We start from the raw sequence: 22,958 nt of genomic DNA on the forward strand, positions 1-22,958 counted from the left end.
AGATGTTTATGGTTAGGTATTCTTGTTGAGTAGATTGCTTAGCCATGCTTTTGGGATACTAGGAAGTGTCATAATCTTGACTAATGAACATATGTAACAATGGTGGTTAATTTGTTAATGGTCTAGCAACATGGAATCTTAGGCCTTGAGCAAAGTGGTTTTGATGGTTATCATGGTTATGATGTTGGTTTAGTGTTTGCTCAACTAATCTAAGTAAGGACCGGTTCGTGGAGCAACAACCCAAGAAGTAACGTACCAACCACGAGACTGATATGGGTAAGGCATGACATACTAGTTAGAGTCTATCCAGTGTGTGTTGTGTTAGCACAAAAGGGGGCTTCTGGGTAGGAGTTTAGCTTGCGTAAGTCCTGGCGGTGAAACCTAGTGGGTAGACACATACTATATTAGTCTCTGGATAGTGGAAAATATCATTCAGTGATTCTTGGCGGTACACCACTGGCGTGTGTTAAGTGTTTCGCGAACATGGTAACATGGAATTTACTGACTCGTGGGGAAAGCTGGACAACCTCTGCAGAGTGTAAAAACTATTATAACAGTCGTGCTCACAGATATGAGAGACTTGGATCCTCACATGATTAGTGGGTTGTGATTAGATGGTTGTGGTTATGATTCTGGTACATGGAGTACTAGGTGGTTGTGGTTTTGGTTATAGTACAGGAAGTACTAGACGGTTATGGTATCCAAGGTGGGGAGCCTTGTATGCTGGGTGATGAACTATTTGTCTTACATTCACTTAATAATTGTTTATGGCTTTTGAGTTCAAATATGTTTTCCTTACTCGCATTTATGCAAATATACTATGTGTTAGCCTATTCTTGGTATAGCCTGCATATCATTACTTTCCCACACTTGCTGAGTACTCTATGTGCTCACCCTTGCTATCTCCTACAAATCATATGCTGCTCAGTGGAAGACTTTGGAGATTTCCAAGATGACGACCTGGCGTTCTAGGAGCATGTCTTCCGGTAGGTGCCTGTGGAGTGCTTGATCACCGATGCTTTCGTCATACTGCTGTCGTTTAGCTTTTGAGGTTGTTAGGGTGAAGTCTTTGTTGTAAGAAGTGAACAATTATAAGTTAAAGTATTGCTTTTGTTACTTCACCTATGACGGCCTGATGTGTGTTAAATTTCGTGGGCACATATAAGACGCACTTGGTTTTGTCCATTAAAACCGAGTGTGACAGAGGTGGTATTAGAGCCATACTGACTGTAGGATCGCAAGCCTAGATAGAATGATCGTCCTAAGGATTTTCCTAGTTCGTCTAAACCCATCAGAGCCTTTCCATTAGTTCTCATACTTGTCTCTTGCTATCCACAAGTTTATTTCTTATATCCCATATCTTCCTTTTTAGATGGTTCACCAGCTACTTACTACCCGCAAGTCAACCGGAGGACGTCCACCCATTCTTCAATGTGTTCCAACCTCTTTCCAGAGTATGGACCCCGTTCCCGACGTCTATGAAAGTTATGGTCTTCATGCTGGACACCTTCCTCGCTTACAGTGGGGGATACTTTCTGCACTTGGACATACACAGAAGCCAGTCTATAGGGGGTTAAGAAACAACACTCTGGATATGTAGAATGGAAGGCTGAAGTCACTATCTATGATTACGAGCGAAGCCAAGATGAAGGTTTGGAGGTTCGTCGAGTGGTGGGCATTCACTCAGTAATGGTCCCAGGAGCAACCTTCACCACCGGTGTTCGAGATGCAACTCCTCAAGCCATATCCCATGTTTGAGATCAATATAACAGCAAGATGGACAACTCTCTTTATGCATACTGTTCTCGGAGAACTCGTGGAAGTAATGAACCGTTCATGAAGAGTCCCTTTGGAGAAAACCCCAAGCTACGTGAACAAGTTTCCCTCACTGTGGCCTTGCAAGATGAACTAGACTGCACTTTATGGGAGTTGGGAGAAGTTTGCCAACGTCTTGCTTTCGTCTCTAGATTTCTTGAGGATGAACATGATGCCAACCAAAAGGGATCTGAAGATGACAAAGAATACTTGTCTATCCACTCAACCCAGCTCAAGAGGATCTGTCTCAACACCCCACCATAATTGGAGATGGGTCAGTTGATTCCTCCCCCTCAGAGTCCGGTACTAGAGAGGAGTCCCAGTAGTATGGTCCTTTTATAGATAGTCTTAGCATTGTTAGAGTCGAGCGTCGATGTAATCTTTAAGGATAATAATATTGTTAGTGTGAGCTTTGTTATAGTGTTAAGTGTGTAAGTTAGATCTTTTGTTTGAGTGCCGATGTGAGCTATGGAATGCTTTGGCACTTGTCCACAAATGCATCTTTATTCCTATATAATATAATATAGATGTGTTTCCTTAGTTAAATTATTTCCAAAGTTGCTTTCCTACTCCTGTTCCGCTTTCGAACTCTAATCAGATGGTTAACACAAGAAGGAGTATTAATACCCAAGAGGAGAACAACAACAACAAGAATCCACCCCTGTCCCCTCCAATGACCTTGGAACAACAGATGGCTATGCAAACTCAGACCTTGCAAGCTTTAGCCCAAACCATGGTGCATATGCAGCAGCAACAACCAAATCATGTTTCTCAACCGCATCAACCATCAAGATTTGGAGAATTCAAAAGAACTCAACCCCTAATCTTCAATCATGCAGTGGAACCTATGGATGCAGATGATTGGCTGAAGGATATAGAAAGGAAGCTACAGGTTGCTCAGTGCAATGATAGAGAGATAGTTCTCTACGCCTCACATCAACTCGCTGGTTAAGCCCTAGACTGGTGGGAAGCATACTGTGCCGCACATGAAAATCCAGCAGCTATCACTTAGATGGAGTTTAAATCCAGTTTCCGCACTCATCACCTATTGTCAGGAGATGTTCATATGAAGAAAAAGGAGTTCATGAGCCTGAAGCAAGGACCAATCACTATAAGGGAGTATGTGACCAAGTTTACTCAGCTGTCCAGGTATGCTCCTAATGAAGTGGATACAGATGAGAAGAAGCAGGAACATTTTCTGGGAGGTCTGAATGATGCCATATAGTATGCTCTACTTCCACAAGAGTTTCCCAATTTCCAAGCAATGGTAAACAAAACTTTGATGGTCGAATACAAGTGTCGTCAACTGGACGAGAAGAAGAGGAAGATGTCTTTCCAAGGACAAGGAAGCAACACACGTTCCCGTGGGGCAACACAGATGTCTCCGCAAGGCCCTATGTTCTGTTCCAACATTCAGTACCGAACTCAGTCGCAAGTCCATGTTCAACACTCCAACTATCAGACACCCCGATCAATCACGGAGTAGTGGTGTTGTGGTTGCGAGGATTCTCGATCTATTCTGTTTGGAGCCTTTGCATCGTCAACGTCAAAGCTCCACCGATTGATTTATCATATTACCTTCGAAAGGTTGGGCAAACGCGCATAAAGTGGTATCAAAGCCTTGGTTGCCCGTTAGGTATTCTCAGTTATTCCTTTTGTTTCTTCGTTTTCCATTACCTAGAGTCCAAAAAATTGCCCCACAAAAATATTTAGATCATAGTTTTTCCACTGTCCAAACCACTTTGTGCCTTCACAATTTTGTTTTCAGTTTTTGTGTTGTTGAGTTTGAGTCCATTGTTGGTGTCTTTGTTGCTAGCCGAGTCATCATATTCTAGTTTCTAGCGTTGAGTCTTTGCTAATTTAGTCATCGAGTTACTCGGCTTGCTCTAGTCTACTATAGTCGAATTTGTGTCCTTGCTCAGGGTCCCAACCAGTCAATCCAACCACCCACTCGGGGTCCCGACTAGTCACTCTGACCACCCACTTGGGGTCCTCACTAGTCACTCCGACCACCCACTTGGGGTCCAGACCAGTCACTCCGACCACCTAAACCCCAACCACCCACTCGGGGTTCCAACCAGTCACTTCGACCACCCGCTCGGGTTTGACCACCTAGTCGTTGCGACCACCTAGTCGGATTCACCCACCTTCTCGGATCCGACCGCTTAGTTGGAGTCGCCCATATTCTCGGATCTGACCACAATAGCCGAAACAGAGGTAGCCAAAGTTTAGAGGGAGAGAGATTGGTCTCCGAAAAAGTTTGTGACCCACATACCTCACTGGTCTTAGAAGATGTAGTAGAAGAGTTTTTGAGTTTGTGTCAGATTCACAAAAAAAAAGAGAAAAGAAAAGCAAGAAGCAAAGAGTGCCAAAAAATAAGAAGCATAGAGTGCAAAAAAAACAAGAAGCAAAGAGTGCAGAAAAAAGAAGAGAGAGAGAATTCAAAAAAAGAGAATCAGTTTGCATTACGAATTTTGTTCCATTGTACTTGTGTCTGTTATAGTTTTCGGCTTTCTTGAGCTAGTTCTAGGAACGTGTTTGGATCAACAACTGTGATGAGTATTGTGGACTTTTATTCAGCTTTGCTAATCTGATTTTAATTATTGTCATTCCTTGTTACTAAATATTGTCTGCCCAAGCTACGCCTTCTCTTGATCAGAACAGTTTCTCCCCTTGCAACTACCTCACTCGCACCCGATAAGGTATTACGAACTAGCTACTGGTTGTGCCGACTGCGGTGATTGATAAGAACACTTGCAAGAGCGTGGTAAGATGCTTGAGAGTGTGTGACTTCACCTACACCACCTAGTAGTCGATAGGGATAATTTATCTTTCGTTGTTTTCTATCTTCGACTAACCATGGTAGGAGAAGCATCGGATGCGAAAAAGTGTGTTTTGACAAACTATTAATGACGACATTGACAATAAGTTTGCGGGAACCAATACCGTATTGCAATGACTCAATGAAAGTATTGCAATGCTCAATACACACTTTGATCAATTGGTTAATCTACCAGCGAACAATGGTCGAGTGGTTGCTCATGCTGCAGTCTATGAACAAGAGGAGTCTGTCGCGGATGATGAAATTTTGAGACAAGAATGTGACGCCTTTGATGAACGACAAAGGAACCGATTGAACTTCAACGGTTAAGGTATGAGAGGTAATAATTTTCAGCAACATAACCCACATATTACTGATGATCCATTTGCTAAGGTTAAGTTTACTATACCATCTTTTAATGGTGCTTATGATGTTGAAATGTATTTAGATTAGGAGATGACGGTAGAACAGAAGTTTAATGCTCATTTAGGTCCTGAAGTGCATAGAGTTAGGCAAGCCACTAGTGAATTTAAAAATTTTGCAATCATCTCGTGAAATAGGGTATGCATTGACGGATTAGCTTCTTCTACTTGGAATGCTTTAAAGGTTGTTATGCATAACAGATTTGTTTCACCCTCTTTTAAACGTGATTTGCATAAGAAATTGTAGCGCTTAAACCAAGGTGATAGATCTGTAGAAGATTTACCAGGAGCTACAAATTAGTATGTTGCGTTGTGATATTATTAAGGATGAAGAGGCTGCAATGGCACACTTTTATGGAGGATTAAGGCATGAAATTCAGGACATAGTTGATTACAAAGAATACGATAGTGTTCCTAAATTGTTTCAACTTGCGTGTTTGGCAAAAAAGCATTGCAGGGACGACAAGAAATGCCAAGGAGCAATTTTGGAAGCATGACTGCTTCAAAATTAACACCGAAAAAAGTCAAAATAGCCCCATGTTTAGCTACACGATCTGCTGCCCCCTTCTCGAGTAGGGTGTGTTCAGCAGTACCTTCGACACTATTGCATGCTCTCGAGGTAAGCAAATCTGTATGTACGCAGGGTCCAGCCAAGATCTCTTCTTCGGTTGCTTCTACAGGCCGATCGACCGGGATTGTATGCCACCGATGCAAGGGAATGGGCCACATTATGATGGATTTCCCAAGTCAGCAAGCGTACATTGTAGTAGAAGACGGTGGATATGTAAGTGCTAGTGATGTTGAGGATGAATATGCACTTGCAGCTAACCATGCAGGCGATGAGGACAAACATGAGACGGATATCGACAATGAGGAAGAGTGGTTCTATAATTTTCACTAAAATTGACTTGCGAAGCGGATACCATCAGATTAGAATGAACTCGGAGATGAATGGAATACTGCATTTAAAACTAAGTTTGGTTTGTATGAGTGGTTAGTAATGCCTTTTGGGCTAACTAATGCACATAGTACTTTCATACGATTAATGAACGAAGTTTTACATGCTTTCATTGGGAGATTTGTGGTGGTTTACTTTGATGACATCTTTGATTACATCAAGTCATATGAACTACACTTTGATCACTTACGTGCTGTTTTTAACACTTTGAGACATGCACGTTTGTTTGGTAACCTCGAAAAGTGCATCTTTTGCATGATCGAGTTTCTTTTCTTGGCTATGTTGTTACTCCACAAGGAATAGAAGTGGATGAAGCAAAAATTGAAGCCATAAAGAGCTGGACAACTCTTGAGACTATTACTCAAGTGAGAATCTTTCATGGTCTTGCGGGTTTCTATTGACGATTTGTACGGGATTTTAGCACCATTGCTGCTCCATTAAACGAGTTGACAAAGAAATGAGTAGTTTTCAAATGGGGACCTGCACAAGAAAAGACATTCAAATTGTTGAAAGAGAAACTTACCGATGGTCCTTTACTCCAACTCCCTGATTTTGGTAAGACCTTTGAGCTCGAATGTGATGCTAGTGGGATTGGAATTGGAGGTGTGCTAATTCAAGAAGGTAAACCTGTTGCTTATTTCAGTGAGAAATTAAGTGAGCCAAGTCTGAATTATTCCACTTATGATAAAGAATTGTATGCTTTAGTTCGTGTGCTTGAAACTTGGCAACATTATCTATGGCCCAAAGAATTTATCATACATTATGATCATGAATCGCTGAAACATATTAAAAGTCAAGCTAAACTTAATAAACGACATGCTAAATGGGTAGAATTTATTGAATCTTTTCCATATGTCATAAAACATAAGAAAGGAAAGGACAATGTGATTGCTGATGCACTTTCTAGGCGTTATACCATGTTATCTCAACTGATCATAAGATTTTTGGTTTAAAGACCATTAAGAAATTTTATGTTGCTGAATTAGACTTTAAAGAAGTGCTTGAACATTGTAAAAGAGGGAAAATATGGAATAAATATATGTTGAATGAAGGATTGCTCTATCGTGCTAACAAGCTATGCATTCCAGGTAGATCCGTTCGTCTTTTGTTGTTACAAGAGGCACATGGAAGAGGATTGATGGCACATTTTGAAGCAAAGAAGACTGAAGATATGCTGGCCACCAACTTCTTTTGGCCAAAGATGAGACGTGAAGTCAAGTGCTACGTGTCACGTTGCACCACTTGCAATAAAGCTATATCTCGCTTAAATCCACATGGTCTTTACAAGCCTCTTCCTATTCCTAGTGCACATTGGGAGGATATTTTCATGGATTTTGTTTTAGGACTGCATAGGACAATAAGAGGAGGGATAGCATATTTGTAGTTATGGATCGATTCTCTAAAATGGCACAATTTATAGCTTGTCACAAGAGTGATGATGCTACAAACATAGTTGATTTCTTTTTCAAGGAAATTGTTCGACTACATGGAGTGCCCAATACTATTGTCTTGGATTATGATGTAAAGTTTTTGAGTCACTTTTGGAGATCACTTTGGAATAAACCGGGGACAAAGCTGCTGTTTTTTATTACGTGTCATCCTCAAACTGATGGTCAAACAGAGGTTGTCAACAACACATTATCGACCATGTTACAAGCAGTTCTAAAGAAGATTTTGAGGATGTGGGAAGAGTGTTTACCACATATTGAATTTGCTTACAACAGGTCGGTACACTCCACCACTAAGGTAAGTCCGTTCCACGTAGTGTATGGATTTAGTCCCCGTGCTCCTATTGATTTACTACCTTTGCCTACTTCTGAAAGACTTAATTTAGATTCTAAGAAATGTGCTGAATTTATTCTTAAGTTGCATGAAACAACTAAAATGAATATAGAGAGCATGACTGAAAAGTACAGGATTGCTGGAAGTAAAGGTATGAAGGAAATAAAATTTGAACTGGGTGATATAGTTTGGTTGCATTTAAGGAAGGACAGGTTTCCAGAACTAAGAAAGTCAAAGTTAATGTCTAGAGCTGATGGACCATTTAAGATAATTGAGAAAATCAATGACAATGCATACAAATTGGACCTACCTACAGATTTTGGAGTTAGTCCCACGTTTAACATTTCAGATTTGAAGCCATATTTGGGAGAAGAAGATGAGCTTGAGTCGAGGATGACTCCAATTCAAGAGGGGAAGGATGATGAGCCCATGGCTCCTTTAGATACGATCAATACTACTAATAGTCCTCAAATCATATGAGGTCCAATTACAAGAGCACGTGCACGACAATTAGACTACTAGGTGAACTCGTTTCTCGCTGTTCATGCTTCCTTGGATGGATTATTACTAAATTCTTGTGATATTTTATTGCTAAGGAACGTAAGAGAAGCACCACAACCACCCGGACGTCACCCCTTGAAGGCCAAGTCTACTCGAACTCGAAGCTGAGCTCTAGTCGGGGTTATGGTCAAAGTTGTGATCATGGTCGAAGTTGTGGTTGTGATTGTGGTCGAGTCGCAGGATAGCACATCAGTAAAATGAGCATAACTCTCTCATATGAAGTCTATTTTAGGCAATCTTGGACATTATGGAAAAATTATGACAAGCCATTTCCAATAGATATGAGCTCGACCAAATATTCCTTATAGTTTAGTTACAGTCAAAGAAATAAGGTGTTGCTCCACCGTATCAGACCCTGCTGGGTTTTGTAATCGTGTCGGGGTCAGAGTCTAGGTTGTGCACGCCTCTTTCCATGGTTGCACCATCCTAGGTCAACCTCCTCACATCCCTTCATACAATATTCTTTACACAATAGCTATCATTATTTAGGCTTGGGTTTAGCTTAGATTATTCTGTTTTAGACAGTTTCACTGTTTATCAGTTTGTTGAACCCCAATTCCAGTACTTCATTGGTAATTAGCAATATTCAGATTGCATCTACCTGTTCTTGCTTGCATTCTCGATTTGCTTGCAGGAAAAGCCTTCTTGGTAAGGTCAACCGCATCTTGGCACAGTTGATAATCACGAAGTAGTAATGTAGTGGTTGCGAGGGTTCTCGATCTGTTCTTTCGAAGCCTTTGGATCATTAACATCGAAGCTCCATCAATCGACTTATCATATTACCTTTCGGAAGATCGGGCAAATGTGCATCACATTATGATCAGTTAGGCTTCATCGCCTAGTGAGTTGTGACGTCCGAGGTTGGGATAGATGATGGGATTGTTGGCCTGATCTTCTGATAGGTAGCGATAAGTCGGTAGGTGGAGAACTCGATGTTGATGATCAAAAGGCTTCCACCCAAAAAGATCGACTCCCTTGCAATCACTACACCACAGCTCTGTTAGTTATCAACCGTGTCACGTGGTTGACCTCGCCAAGAAGGCTCAATCCCTGCAAGCGTACCGAGAACACAAGCAAGAACGTAGAAGATGCAATCTGAAATATTGCGAATAGAATTCAAGCACTCGAAGTTAGGGTTCCACAAACACTTGCGGCGGCCTAGTCGGTCCGGAACAAGAGCGAAAATCTCACAGTCTGTGTGTAGATCAATATCTAAGCAAAACCCAACCCTAATTGGGGCGACGGCTACTGTATATAAGAGACTAGGGTCGGCCAAGGACCCCTGGACACGTCCCTAATGGACTCCAACACGTTACATGGCCCAACGGGCCAAAAGATGGTGACGCAGCACCCTGATAGATTCTAGACGTCCACTTATTTCGATGATTCCTGTTGACTCAAAAAGAATTTGGACATGGAACCAATCCCGTTGGAAAGCCTATCTCCTTACCTTTCCAACCATATGTAGAACATAAAAAATGGAGTCCGTATGCGTCCTGGGTGACGATTTTAGTACAGTCTGGTCCTGAACTCCGAAACGGACTCGAACTTGATTGGACCTCCACCTTGGCTTGGGCGCCCTTGCTGGTCTTCTCCCGTGTTCCTAAGTAACAATACATCACAATTATTCAGTAGCATTCCATCCTTATCAAAATATAAAGGAACACTAAGGAACGAGCTCACCTCATGATTTAGTTAACGTGCACGAGCTCGTGTCAATGGACCTATTGTTGGAGGAATACTCGGTGTGTGTGTATCCGAAAGAGTGATGTCCTCATCATCCTCCCCCTCTTGAATTGGAGTCGTCCTCGACACAATGTCATCTTCTCCCAAGTAAGGCTTCAAATCTGAAATGTTAAATGTGGGACTAACCCCGTAATCTGTAGGCAACTCAAGCTTATATGCATTATCATTGATCTTTTCCACAATTTTAAAAGGACCATCAGCTCGAGGCAGCAATTTAGACTTTCTCAAATCAGGAAACCTATCTTTGCGCAAATGTAACCACACAAGATCACCAATTTCAAAAGTAATATGTTTCCGACCTTGGCTACCATAAGTTCTATACTTCTCATTCATCTTTTCAATATTTTACTTGGTCAACTCATGCATTTTTAGAATCAAATCAGCACGTGTCTTAGCATCAAAATTCAATTTCTCGGATGTTGGTAAAGGCAGTAAATCAATAGAGGCACAGGGATTAAAACCATACACTACCTGAAACGGACTTACCTTGGTGGTGGAGTGAACTGATCTGTTGTAAGAGAACTCAATATGGGGTAGACACTCTTCCCACATCCTAAAATTTTTCTTCAAAACAGCCCGCAACATGGTGGATAATGTGCGGTTCACAACCTCCGTTTGTCCATCGGTTTGAGGGTGACATGTCATCAAAAACAGCAGCTTTGTCCCAAGTTTATTCCAAAGTGACCTCCAAAAGTGGCTCAAAAATTTTGCATCACGATCCGAAACCATGGTGTTAGGCACTCCATGCAAACGAATGATTTCCCTGAAAAACAAATCAGCTATGTTTGTAGCATCATCGCTCTTGTGACAAGGTATATAAAATGTGCCATTTTAAAAAAATGATCCACAACAACAAATATACTATCCCTCCCCCTCTTGGTCCTAGGCAATCCTAAAACAAAATCCATAGAAATATCCTCCCAAGACACACAGGAAGAGGCATATAAAGTCCATGTGGGTTCAAGCGAGACTTAGCTTTATTGCAAGTAGTGCAGCGTGCCACGTAACGCTCCACGTCACGCCTCATCTTAGGCCAAAAGAAGTGAGCAGCCAGTACATCCTTGGTCTTCTTCACTCCAAAATGTCCCATCAAACCACCTCCATGCGCTTCCTGCAAGAACAATAGGTGAATAGAGCTAGCTGGGATGCATAGCTTGTTAGCATGGTATAGCAATCCATCATTCAGCACACATTTATTCCAAGTTCTTCCTTCTTTACAATGTTCAAAAGCATCTTTAAAGTCCAAATCAATAGCATATAATCCTTTAATTGTTTCTAAACCAAAAAATCTTATGATCGAGTTGGGACAGCATGGTATAACGTCGAGATAACGCATCTGCAATGACATTGTCTCTACCTTTCTTGTGTTTAATGATATAAGGAAACGACTCTATAAATTCAGCCCATTTAGCATGACGTTTGTTCAGTTTGGCCTGGCCTCTAATATGTTTCAAAGCTTCATGATCAGAATGAATAATAAACTCCTTGGGCCAAACATAATGTTGCCATGTTTCTAAAACTCACACTAAAGCATACAACTCCTTATCATAAGTCGAATAATTCAGAGACGGCCCATTCAATTTCTCACTAAAATAAGCAACGGGTTTACCTCCTTGTAGTAGCACTCCTCCAATTCCAATGCCGCTAGCATCACATTCTAACTCAAAAGTCTTACCAAAGTCCGGAAGTTGGAGTAGAGGTGCATGCGTAAGCTTCTCTTTCAGCATATTAAAAGCTTGCTCTTGTGCTGGCCCCCATTGGAACGGAACGCCCTTGTTTGTCAACTCATTGAGTGGGGCAGGAATGGTGCTAAAATCTCTCACAAAACGCCGATAGAACCCTGCAAGGCCATGAAAACTTCTCACCTGTGTGATAGTCCCAAGGGTCGGCCAGCTCTTGATGGCTTCAATTTTAGCTTCATCCACTTCAATTCCCTATGGAGTAACAACATAGCCAAGAAAAGCAACTCTATTCGTGCAAAAGGTGCACTTGTCAAGGTTAGCAAACAAACATGCCTCTGTCAAAGCAGTAAAAACAGCACGCAATGTGTTCTTCATGTGACTTGCTATAGATCAAAATGTCATCAAAGTACACCACCACAAATCTTCCTATGAAAGCACGTAAAACCTCATTCATCAATCTCATGAAAGTGCTAGGTGCATTAGTTAAACCAAAAGGCATCACTAACCACTCATATAGACCGAACTTAGTTTTGAAAGCAGTTTTCCATTTATCTCCCAATTTCATTCTTATTTGGTGGTAACCACCACACAAGTCAATCTTCGTGAAAATAATAGAACCACTCAACTCATCAAGCATGTTGTCTAGCCTAGGAATAGGGTGATGGTACCTTATTGTGATATTATTAATAGCTCTACAATCAACACACATGCGCCATGTACCGTCTTTCTTAGGAACCAAAAGAATAGGAACAGCACAAGGACTAAGGATCTCTCGTACGTACCCACGGTCCAACAGGTCTTGGACTTGTCACTGAATTTCCTTAGTCTCCTCCGGATTGGTTCTATATGCAGCGCGGTTTGGCAAAGTCGCTCCCGGGATCAAATCTATTTGGTGCTCTATCCCTCTCAATGCTGGCAGCCCCGTGGGTATCTCAGTTGGAAAGACATCCTTATACTCCTGCAAAAGGTTAGTGACAGCAGCAGGCAAAGAGCTAGGTATATCATTAATTGAAAATAAAACCTCTTTGCATACCAAAGCATAGCACAAAGCATCATTATCTTGAATTTCAGTAAGGTCAGATTTAGTAGCAAGCATAACACCACCCTTTAACTTAATGCCTTCGGACCTAGGTGTGTTCTTCTCTTTCTTAGGTGGGAAAATAGATTGAGCTACTTGCTAATTTTCAGATTCCAAAACACGTTCTTTCTTTTCTTTTTCAGCTAGCGCTTTATCACATTGCACAATTTCAGCAGGTGTCAAAGGAAGCAAAGTGATTTTCTTTCCCTTGTGCATGAGAGAGTATTTATTACTTCTACCATGGTGTGTAGCATCAGTATCAAATTCCCAAGGACGGCCTAACAAAAGTGAACATTCTTCCATAGGCACTACATCAAAATCATTATAATCATGGTAGGAACCAATAGAAAAATGTACTCTCGCAGATTGTGTTACCTTAACCTTGCCGCTGTTATTGAACCATTGAATGTAGTATGGATGAGGATTTGCACGTGTTGGCAAGGAAAGATTCTTCATAAGATCGGAGCTCAATAGGTTGTTGCAACTCCCGCCATCAATTATGGTACAAACACGTGCATCTTTGACAATAAGGAATGTCTGGAATAGATTATGGCGTTGTAGCTGCTCTGCTTGCTCCATTTGAGAACTCAAAACTCACTTCACAATGAAGGTGCATGCTGCATAACTCTCCATGGTAGCAGTACCACTAATCTCCTCCCCCTCACTATCCATGTCATGATCGGCTGCAAGATTAGCTTCAAATGCATATTCTTCCTCGACATCACTATGACTAACATATCCACCATCTGTTGTTGCGGAGTATGCTCGCTGGTTTGGGCAATCCTTCATGATGTGGCCAATACCTCGCCAGTGACGGCACACAATGCCCGTTGTACGATCCGTAGTAGCTGCACTTGAAGAAGAGCTTGGCATTAGATCCTGCGAAATAATAGATTTGCTCACCTCACGTGATGGTGGTGGTGCTCCTGCTGAACGCGCCCGAGTGTTGGAGGAGGGCGCAGCAAATCGTGTAGATGTAGAAGGGAATGTTTTTGCTTGTCCCGGTGGTACTCGTGAAGTAGATGTACTCTCAAAATTGTTCCTCAATTTCTGCACCTGTTGTCGACCCTGCAGTTCTTTTTCTGCCAAGATAGCAAAATGGAACAACCTATTGGTAGTATTGTAATCTTTATAATCAACAAGGTCCTGAATTTCACGTCTCAACCCGGAGTAAAAACGAATCATGGTATCCTCATCGTCCTCTTGTATATTACAACGAGGCATAGAATTTTGAAGCTCTTGATAGTAATCATGCACAGATTTAGAACCTTGATTTAAGCGCTGCAATTTCTTTTTCAATTCACGTGTATAATCAGGAAGAATGAATCTATTGCGCATGGCACGCTTTAGTCTAGGCCATGATTCAGGTTCTAAGCCACTAGAAACTAAACCATTCCACCAAATAATAGCATAATTCGTGAACTCACAAGTGGCTAGTCTAACTCTATGCATTTCAGGAACCATATGAGAACTATACTTTTTATCAACCGTCATTTCCCAATCCAAATAAGCATCAGCATCATATGCACCATCAAAAGGAGGTATTGAAAACTTAATCTTAGAATAAGGATCATCGCGACCATTGCGACTAACATTATTGCCTCCGTTACCTTGACAACGTTGTTGTTGTTCACGATGTAATTGTTCAGCACGACGACGTTGCTCAGCACGCGCATCTTGCCCAACAAAAATCTCACCATCTTCCTGGTCACCATCTCTGTCACCATTATTATTATCATCATGTGAATGTTCATCATCCTGTGGTGGGTGTCGCAACTCAAGGTCGTTCACTCGCGTGACAAGGTTAGCAATGCTTGTTCTAATGTCTGTCAATAGTCTAGTATGATCCTGCAAGGCTTTGTTGAGTTCTTCCTTGGACACACAATCCTTAAAATCCGACGGAGAGCCATCACCTGACATGGTTAGTAGAAAACAAAGGACAACACAATATTATCCCTATCAACTACTAGGTGGTGGAAGGTGGAATCACACACACTCAAGCGTCTTACCACGCTCTTACAAATGTTCTTACCAACGCAACAAGGAGTAACAACCGGTGACAAGTCTTGAAACCGTGTGAAGCGTGGGATGATTGCAAGAGTGAACCTGTATGGATCAAAGGAGGTGGAGCTTGGAAGGCACAATATGGTAGCAAGGATTAGCAATAACTGTAATCAGATGAGCGAAGCTAAATAAGTGTCCAAAGTATGAATCACAGTTGCTGGTCTATCACGTGTCCCTAGTCCTAGCACAACAGCTGAAACAAAGCTAAACAGGATGATCAGATAAATCACGAGATGGAAAGACACAGCAAACAACACAGTTATCTGGGTGTTCTCTATGTGCTCCTCTTTTTTGTCTTTTAGCACTAGTAGAAATCACGAATATTTTTTTTTGTATTTTTCTGATATTTTTCTCTGAACCAGGAGCACACAAGAAACAACCACAATTTTTTTTTACCTCAAACGGATGCAAGATGTGGCCTATAGAAAATCTAGCATGTTTTCTGAAAAGCGTGTGAAAACTTTGCGGCTCGAATACTCTTCCAAGCCGAATTTGGGAAAAAAAATTTGGCGGAACCCAGCAAAGCTGGGGAGCAACGGATGTAACTTTTTCTGTAGATGTCCGTGAAAAAATAAATTACCTGATTCCGTGTCCGTATGAGAAAGTTATGGCTGTTTTACTGAACTCCTATCGAGTTAGGGTTTTTTTTTAAAGCACCTCTTGCAGAAATTGTTCTCGTTAAGGTATGGCAAGCAATAGGATCGTGAGAGGAATAAGGAGGGTAGCGGTGGCAGGGCAATTGATACAAGGCGGCTTGCGACCTATCTAGGGTTGGCGTGGCGAAAAGTAAGACAAGGCGGCTCGTGGTGGCAAATCGAGTAATATGGTGGCTTGACTTGTTGGTGGGGATGGTGGCGATGGGATAGCGGAATGATTAAAACAGCACGGAGCGTTGACTAAAGACTAAGAACACAACTCTAAACCAGCAACAAGACTTGACCACGGACACAATCTCAACAACGCGCAACTGAAAACAAAAATTGCAGAGGCACAAAGGGTTCTTGGGCAGCGGAAATTGACGAAATTTTTTTTTCTGCTGTTTAGACTCTAGGTAAAGAAACACAGACTAATCTAAAGGGGAAAAACGAAATTGCCTAACGGGCAACCTGAAAATCTGATACCAGATGATGGGATTGTTGGCCTGATCTTCCGATAGGTAGCGACTAGGGTCGGCCAAGGACCCCTGGACGCGTCCCTAATGGACTCCAACACGTTACACAGCCCAACAGGCCAAAATATGGTGGCGCAGCACCCTGATAGATTCTGAACGTTCACTTGTCTTGATGATTCCTGTTGACTCACAAAGAATTTTTAAATGGGACCAGTCCCGTTGGAAAGCCTATCTCCTTAGCTTTCCAACCATATGTAGAACGTCGAAAACGGAGTCCGTATGCGTCCTGGGCGACGATTTTAGTGCAGTCTGGTCCTGGACTCCGAAACGGACTCGAACTTGATTGGACCTCCACCTTGGCTTGGGCGCCCTTGCTGGTCTTCTCCCGTGTTTCTATGTAACAATACATCACAATTATTCAGTAGTATCCCATCCTTATCAAAATATAAAAGAACACTAAGGAACAAGCTCACCTCATGATTTAGTTGACGTGCACGAGCTCGTGTCAATGGACCTATTATTGGAGGTATACTCGGTGTGTGTTTATCTGAAAGAGTGATGTCCTCATCAATAGATTCCCATAGTTCTCCACTTTTTGATGGCACAAATTTCCCAAATTGGAAATTCTAATGTCTTGTTATTTGCAGGCCCAAGGGTTGGATGTTTGGAGAGTTACCGAGGAAGGAATGAAACCTCGTATCATCAATAAGGAGCGACAATTAGATGCATTGGCCAAGAGTATCCTTTTATTTTCTATATGTGTTGATGCATTTAATCGTGTTTGTTCTCTCACTAATGCACATGATATTTGGAATCGTCTCATTGAAATACATGAAGGCACAAAGGATGTGGGCAATATGAAATATCATGTGCTTGTTACTAAGCTCAATGGCAGTAAGCAACTACCCCATGAAAGTGCTAATGATATATTTTCTTGTTTGAACATTCTTGTTAATGAGATCAATGGGTTAGATTTGACGCCAATTGGATGATCAAGTGGTGAGAAGAATACTTCAAGCTCTTCTTCCGAAGTATAAGTTGATAGTCTCCATTATCTACAATAATAATGACATCAAGAAGATGACTCGAAGTCAAGTGCTCGGCAAGATCACCGCACATGGGATGACAATGAACATAGGGGTGGAAGCTTCTTCCTCATCTGACACCATGAACCTTGCTCTCAGAAGCAAGCAAGCTCAAAACCAACACATGAAGGCAAAAATGAGAAGACAAGAGTAACAGTCAAGCTCAAGCAAAGATTATGGTGATCAAAATGAAGAGAGTTATGAAGAGGATGATCAAAGTACATCAAGTGATGAAAAAGTTGATCCTAAGATGGCCAAACTCTTCTCAAAATTAGAGAAGAACATGAAGAGGATCAATACCAAGGTTGATCGTCCTATCTCTATTGAAGATTTGGTTAACACAATTAATCATATCAAGAAGGAGAAGAAGACCAAAAACAAGAGGGAAACAAGGGGAAGAGCCAAGGCATTCGCAAGCATAGGAAGTTGGGTGAGCGACGATGAAGAGTCAAGATCAAGTGATGAAAGCTTCACCATCATCCCCTCCAAGAAAGCTCTTGTTCAAGGTCGTTATCACACAAGTCATCGTCACGTAAGTCATCTCACAAGTGCTGTCTGGTCAAAGGTATGGATAGCCATGTAAGTGATGATAAATTCGATGAGGATTCTCCTTCCTATGATGAACTCCTTCATTTGATCAATGAGAAACAAAGAGCCCTTAAGAAATAATCAAAAGAGTTTAAGAAATTTAATATACTTAATGAGATTCATGCTATATTTGTTTCTAATTATGAATAATTATTGAGCAAATTCAATTTGCTAAACAAGGAGCATGATGAGCTTAAGGCTAAATTTAAGTTCATTGAATCTCAAACTAAGGTCCCTTTGAAGCAATTTACCTCTGTATTTAATTTCAATCCTGTTGGGATTGGGTTCCTAGATAAGGAGAGCCTTCATATACGGACATATCGTAGGGCACTCAGAGCGACACGTGTTGGAGGCGGAACACGGACGACGCCAACTATTGGGACTGGGTTCCTAGACAAGGAGAGCCTTCGGATATGGAGATATCGAAGGGCACTCAGAGCAACACGTGTTGGAGGTGGAACAGTTTTCTTGATGCCCCTTCTGGTTGCACTGTGGCTCTATTCATAGCCCGTACCCGGCAACCACAGGTGCTGTTTACAAATCCTACCCCCTTACCTGCTACATTCCCGGAATATCTGGGGGCATTATGGTACAAATAAGCATAATCGCATAATTACAGAAGTACCCTGGGTGACCGAAATCGGGCCCACTGTGTCGAGGTGATTCATCTCTCCGAAGGGCGTCGAAGCCTTCTTCGCTCGGATGCCCGTCGGATAGCCTTCGTCCCCCAGCGAGGGTCAGCTTGTGTCTTCGCCCGCTGCGAACGATACAGACTGCGGACCCAGACTTCGCTCTTCAGGCGAAGGAAGTCGAAGATGCGTGCGAAGTGCTAGCTTTCTTCCTTCAGCTGATGAACTTTATCTTAGTGCCCGCCCGCCTGCACCCTTCGACCAATGTAGCTCCTAACAGATGAACTCCCTGTAACAAAACCACACAGGCTATCACGCAACATCTTGAGTAGACTTCACGGTTCCCTTTGAAGTGGGGGGGGGGGGCGGCGGGGGGAGATCATCCTCAACAGTAGCCCCCTACTGGCAAGGTTTATCTTCGATAGGCTGAGCCTGTAGCCTGCGAGATATCTCTACGCCGTCCCCTTCGGCATGTCGAAGTGTACTGGGGTCAATGCATGCCGTTTTGTTGTTGTGTATAATTTTTTTTCCTTTATTGATTGAAAAATGGCTCCTTGGTAACTGGTGAAAGTTCAGAGTAACTACCAGCATTTAATGTTCTTGATGTATACCTAAGCATGGTTTTCGGTGCCGGTTCAATTTTCGATGTGGGCAATTGTAACCGCCACCGCCTTGCACTATAAATATCAGGCCACTGTCAATATTTTTTTCCACGCCTTTGCTAAAGCTGCCGCTCTCGTACGAAGTCGACTAAAGTTTCTCGAGCATTTTGGAGGAAGCCCCCGGTTTTCACCTCTTCACACGACCTGCTGTTGAAGGCACTCCTTGGACCAGATGGCGCCAAAGCTTCGATCTTCTCGCCCGAAGACTTACTGGATCGGGCAGTCCAAAGTGGACAGCGAAGTTTTGGCTGAACTTGTGAGGGAAGGTTTAATCAGCGATGTTTCAAAAGTCTGGCTTCCCGGCCAACAGGAGATACCAGAGCCGACTGATGACGAGGCTGTTGTGTTTGTCCACTATTTTCGAGCCGGTCTTCACCTTCCTTGCGATGAGATGGTGATTAAAGTACTGAAATTGTTCGAAGTCTATCTACATCAACTGACCCCCGACGCCATAGTGAGGATGGGTCTCTTCGCCTGGGCAGCTCGTTCGGAGGGTGTGAAGGCATCTGCCAGGCCCTTCGGTGCCGCACACCGACTGCACCACCAACCTAAGTCAGTCTTTGCTTGCGGAGTGCAGAGCGAGGCTCACTATGGGTGCTTGAATTTCGCATATCCCGCTGGGCTATCTACACCCGTCATGGTGTATAAGAACAAGTGGCTTAGCGACTAGACCCAATGGTGGTTCTACCACAAAGTGGACACCGAGGAATATCTCGTATCAAGATGCGAAGAGGTAAAGCAAAATCGCGCACCAGATGTGCGACTGAAGTCGTCGCAACAAACGGCTCTCGAGGCCTTCGCCAGTTGCGCGAAATATCTTTCAACTCGCGACCTGGTGGAAGAGTTCATAGCTGCTGGAGTTTGGCCCCTGAGCCGTGGTTGGGCTATTACGGAGTTCGGGGATAAAGGGCCTGAGGGGCTTTGCCAGCCCCACCCTGCTATACATGGCTTCACAGGTACTCTCTTATCCATAGTTGCTCATACAATTTGCATGTCCTTGCTTAATGGTTTTGATATTTTCCAGATTTGTCAGTGGCTGAAGTAGAGGCCAAGGCTGTAATGCTGGTTGGTAAGTTCACACCAGGTGAAGCATAGCACTGTGCCGACCAAGGCCTTATCCGAAGACTAAATAGAGTCTTCGAATATTGAGGCCTATCCTATCCTGAATGGCCGAAGATTGCCGTTGTGCTGCAGAGTGGCATGGAAGGTTCCCCAGCAGCAGACGCGGGTGAAGAGGCCACCGCTGGCCCTTCAATGAAGAGAAAGCACCCTGAGCAATCGCTGAAGGGAGGCCGGACTAAGAAAGCTCTCGCCCTCCAGAAGAGGCCACGCAAAGCTGCACCTAAAGTTTTTCATGCAGAAACATCTCCGAAGGGTTTCGCTGCCTCGCGCGATATGCCCCGGCGGGAAAGTTTCGAAGGCACGCAGGAGGGACAGGCCTCGAAATCATTGTTTTGCTCCTGTGTCGATCTTCCAACACTGATACTGAGTGATGACGAGGAGTTGACAGAGGCGGGGACGATACCCGAGGCCACCACTTAGGAGCCCGAAGCCGAGGGTACCGACAACGTTGAAGTGGTGGCGTACTCCTCGCCCTCTTCGCCTTCGAGCTCATCCTCTGAGACCGAAGCATCGACGCCGAGTGCACCCCGCTGCGGCGGGAATGGATTGATGGGCCTCGGCGGGCTGCTTGACACGAATGCCATTGCGCCTGAGGCATTGTGGCCTGCCGCTTTTGAGCCAAGTGCCAGGGAGGTTGGTGATAAGAAGAAGATTTTTGGTACCTTCATCCTCCCCGAACTCGAAATTCCTCTCGCCTAGAAGTCCACCAACGAGCTGCTCGATGCCTCTGACGTGGTTATTGCGAAGGTATATTGTTTATTTTCTTACATTATTATACTTAGTATTTTGCTGACTTGTGTTCGACGTTGCAGGCTTTGCTTCTATCGCGGGCTCAGCGCAAGCAGGCTGAGAAATCTAAAGCCCGGGCCCGGAGCGCACACGCGCAGATTGACATGCTGCAAAAACGGAAAGAGAAAGCTGAAGGCCAAAAGCGCGAGTTGTCACGCCGAGCAAAGGATGCTGAATCACGCATGGAACAGCTTGAAAAAGAGCTCAGCACCCTTCGCTCGGAGAAGCAAATTGCCGAAAGTGTGCAACTTGCAGGAACTTTGTACATCAGAGAAGGTAAAAACACAGCAGCTGCAATCTGAATAGAGTGAGGTGAAGGATTTTTCCGATGATGCCCTTAATGTTATTGGGGAGCTCGAGCCGAAGGCAGTCGCCGCCTGCGAAGCCATTAGCCATACCTTCGAAGGTATTGGTGCCTCAGCGACTCCCCCATCAATAGAACTTGTCGGGCTGGGGGGACTTATAAGTTGGATCGACGAAACCAGCGGAAGCCTCCTGCCTGCCGTGCATTTTTATGGCGACTTCTACGCGATGGTTGCCGCCCGAAGTCTCGTGCAGTCTATCAAGATGATGGGTTGTGACCATCATACTGCTCTCCAGAGGCCCTCCTTCCAGTATCCGGTGGACCTGTCGACCTCGGCAATTACAAAAGTGTCAAAGAGCACCGCTCGATCATTTACCACCAACTATTGGTGCAAGCACGGCTGCGAGCTCGCTCTTCGAGAAGCGGAGATGAACCAACAACAGGTATGCTGAGTTACCTATTCTGTTATCTGGTCGAAGGTCATAAATACATTATTTGTAATCAAACATCTTTTTTCCAGGCCAAGGTGAGGGATGATCCCTCGTCGAAAGCGATGTCCGTGACGGCCGAAGATACTGGAAAGGTGGGCTAACTCAGCGTGAAAGGTCATTTTGTTTTTGGTTTTGCTTTTGTGATTGACGATGTAACACATTGGTTGTGTAATATATCTTATATTTACATCAAAGTGTTTTTGACTTTTTGCGCTCCCTGCGCAGGTCCTTCCTTCGGACACTGTGCAGGTAGCCGAAGAAGTTGTCCCCTTGACCATGATGAGGGACAATTTTTATGTGTCTTGGTCTTGCTGGGAATCCTTTCACCGTCGTCATGCCGATATCGAGCTGGAGCGGTATTAGCATGCGCAGTGTAGGTCATATGATGATATGAATGCTAGGACAAAAGCCTTTTGGAAATCCCTTAGTCCTTTGACGCTAGCTAGCCGCCGAGCTGAACGCGATCTGTGCCGTATAGCGAAGGGAGACGTTGAAGGCACGTCTGTGCTCCTTGAGCCAAAGGTTGAGCCTCAGGACGAAGAGCCAGTTTTGCACCGGCTGCAACTTTGCTATCGCCGTGGCCCCTCTTCGCAAGTAGTAAAGCACAACGGTGGTGAAGATAATGTCCGGGTATCCCCATCATATTCGACTCATGTTGGGGCCCCACCGGCCCCAACGACGCATTTTCACGCCAGCGAAGGCGTTGCTTTTCAATTTGCTTTCAGCCATTGGTATAAGGATTTTGTTGATCCAGATGTTGATCACCATGCGGAATAAATTGGTTTTGCATTACGACTTGTTCTCTTGTTACACTTCAGCGACATGGCGCTCGAAGTGTTGTTTGCGATTTGAGACATTCCAAATCTTATGGTAGGGAGGGGCTTCGGACTCGACGTACCGAGCGACGCCGTTCCCCCGATTTTTGCCGCAATTTCCTGCGATTGCACAGTTCTTGTGTTATTATTTTTTTTTGGAAAATGCCGTCCCCCCCCCCCCCCATTTTTAGTCTCAGGTTACTTCAGCCTATAGAGATTTATGCTGTTTGTCGAACGATTTTGTCTTAATCGTTTAGTTCACCTTTTGTTAGGTTGGACAACACTTCGACTTATCCTTTGAAGGTTTAATTTTTCTTCGGTGCGATGGCGAGCGTTTTTAGTCCCCGATTTCCACCCGAAGTGCGCCGCCGCTTCGCAGGTCAAGCGACACTTCATTTTTTCTTCCGAAGGTTTGCTTTTCCTTCGGTGCGGG

Source organism: Phragmites australis, chromosome 5, assembly GCF_958298935.1.
Source record: "Phragmites australis chromosome 5, lpPhrAust1.1, whole genome shotgun sequence".
In the NCBI taxonomy this organism is placed as follows: domain Eukaryota; kingdom Viridiplantae; phylum Streptophyta; class Magnoliopsida; order Poales; family Poaceae; genus Phragmites; species Phragmites australis.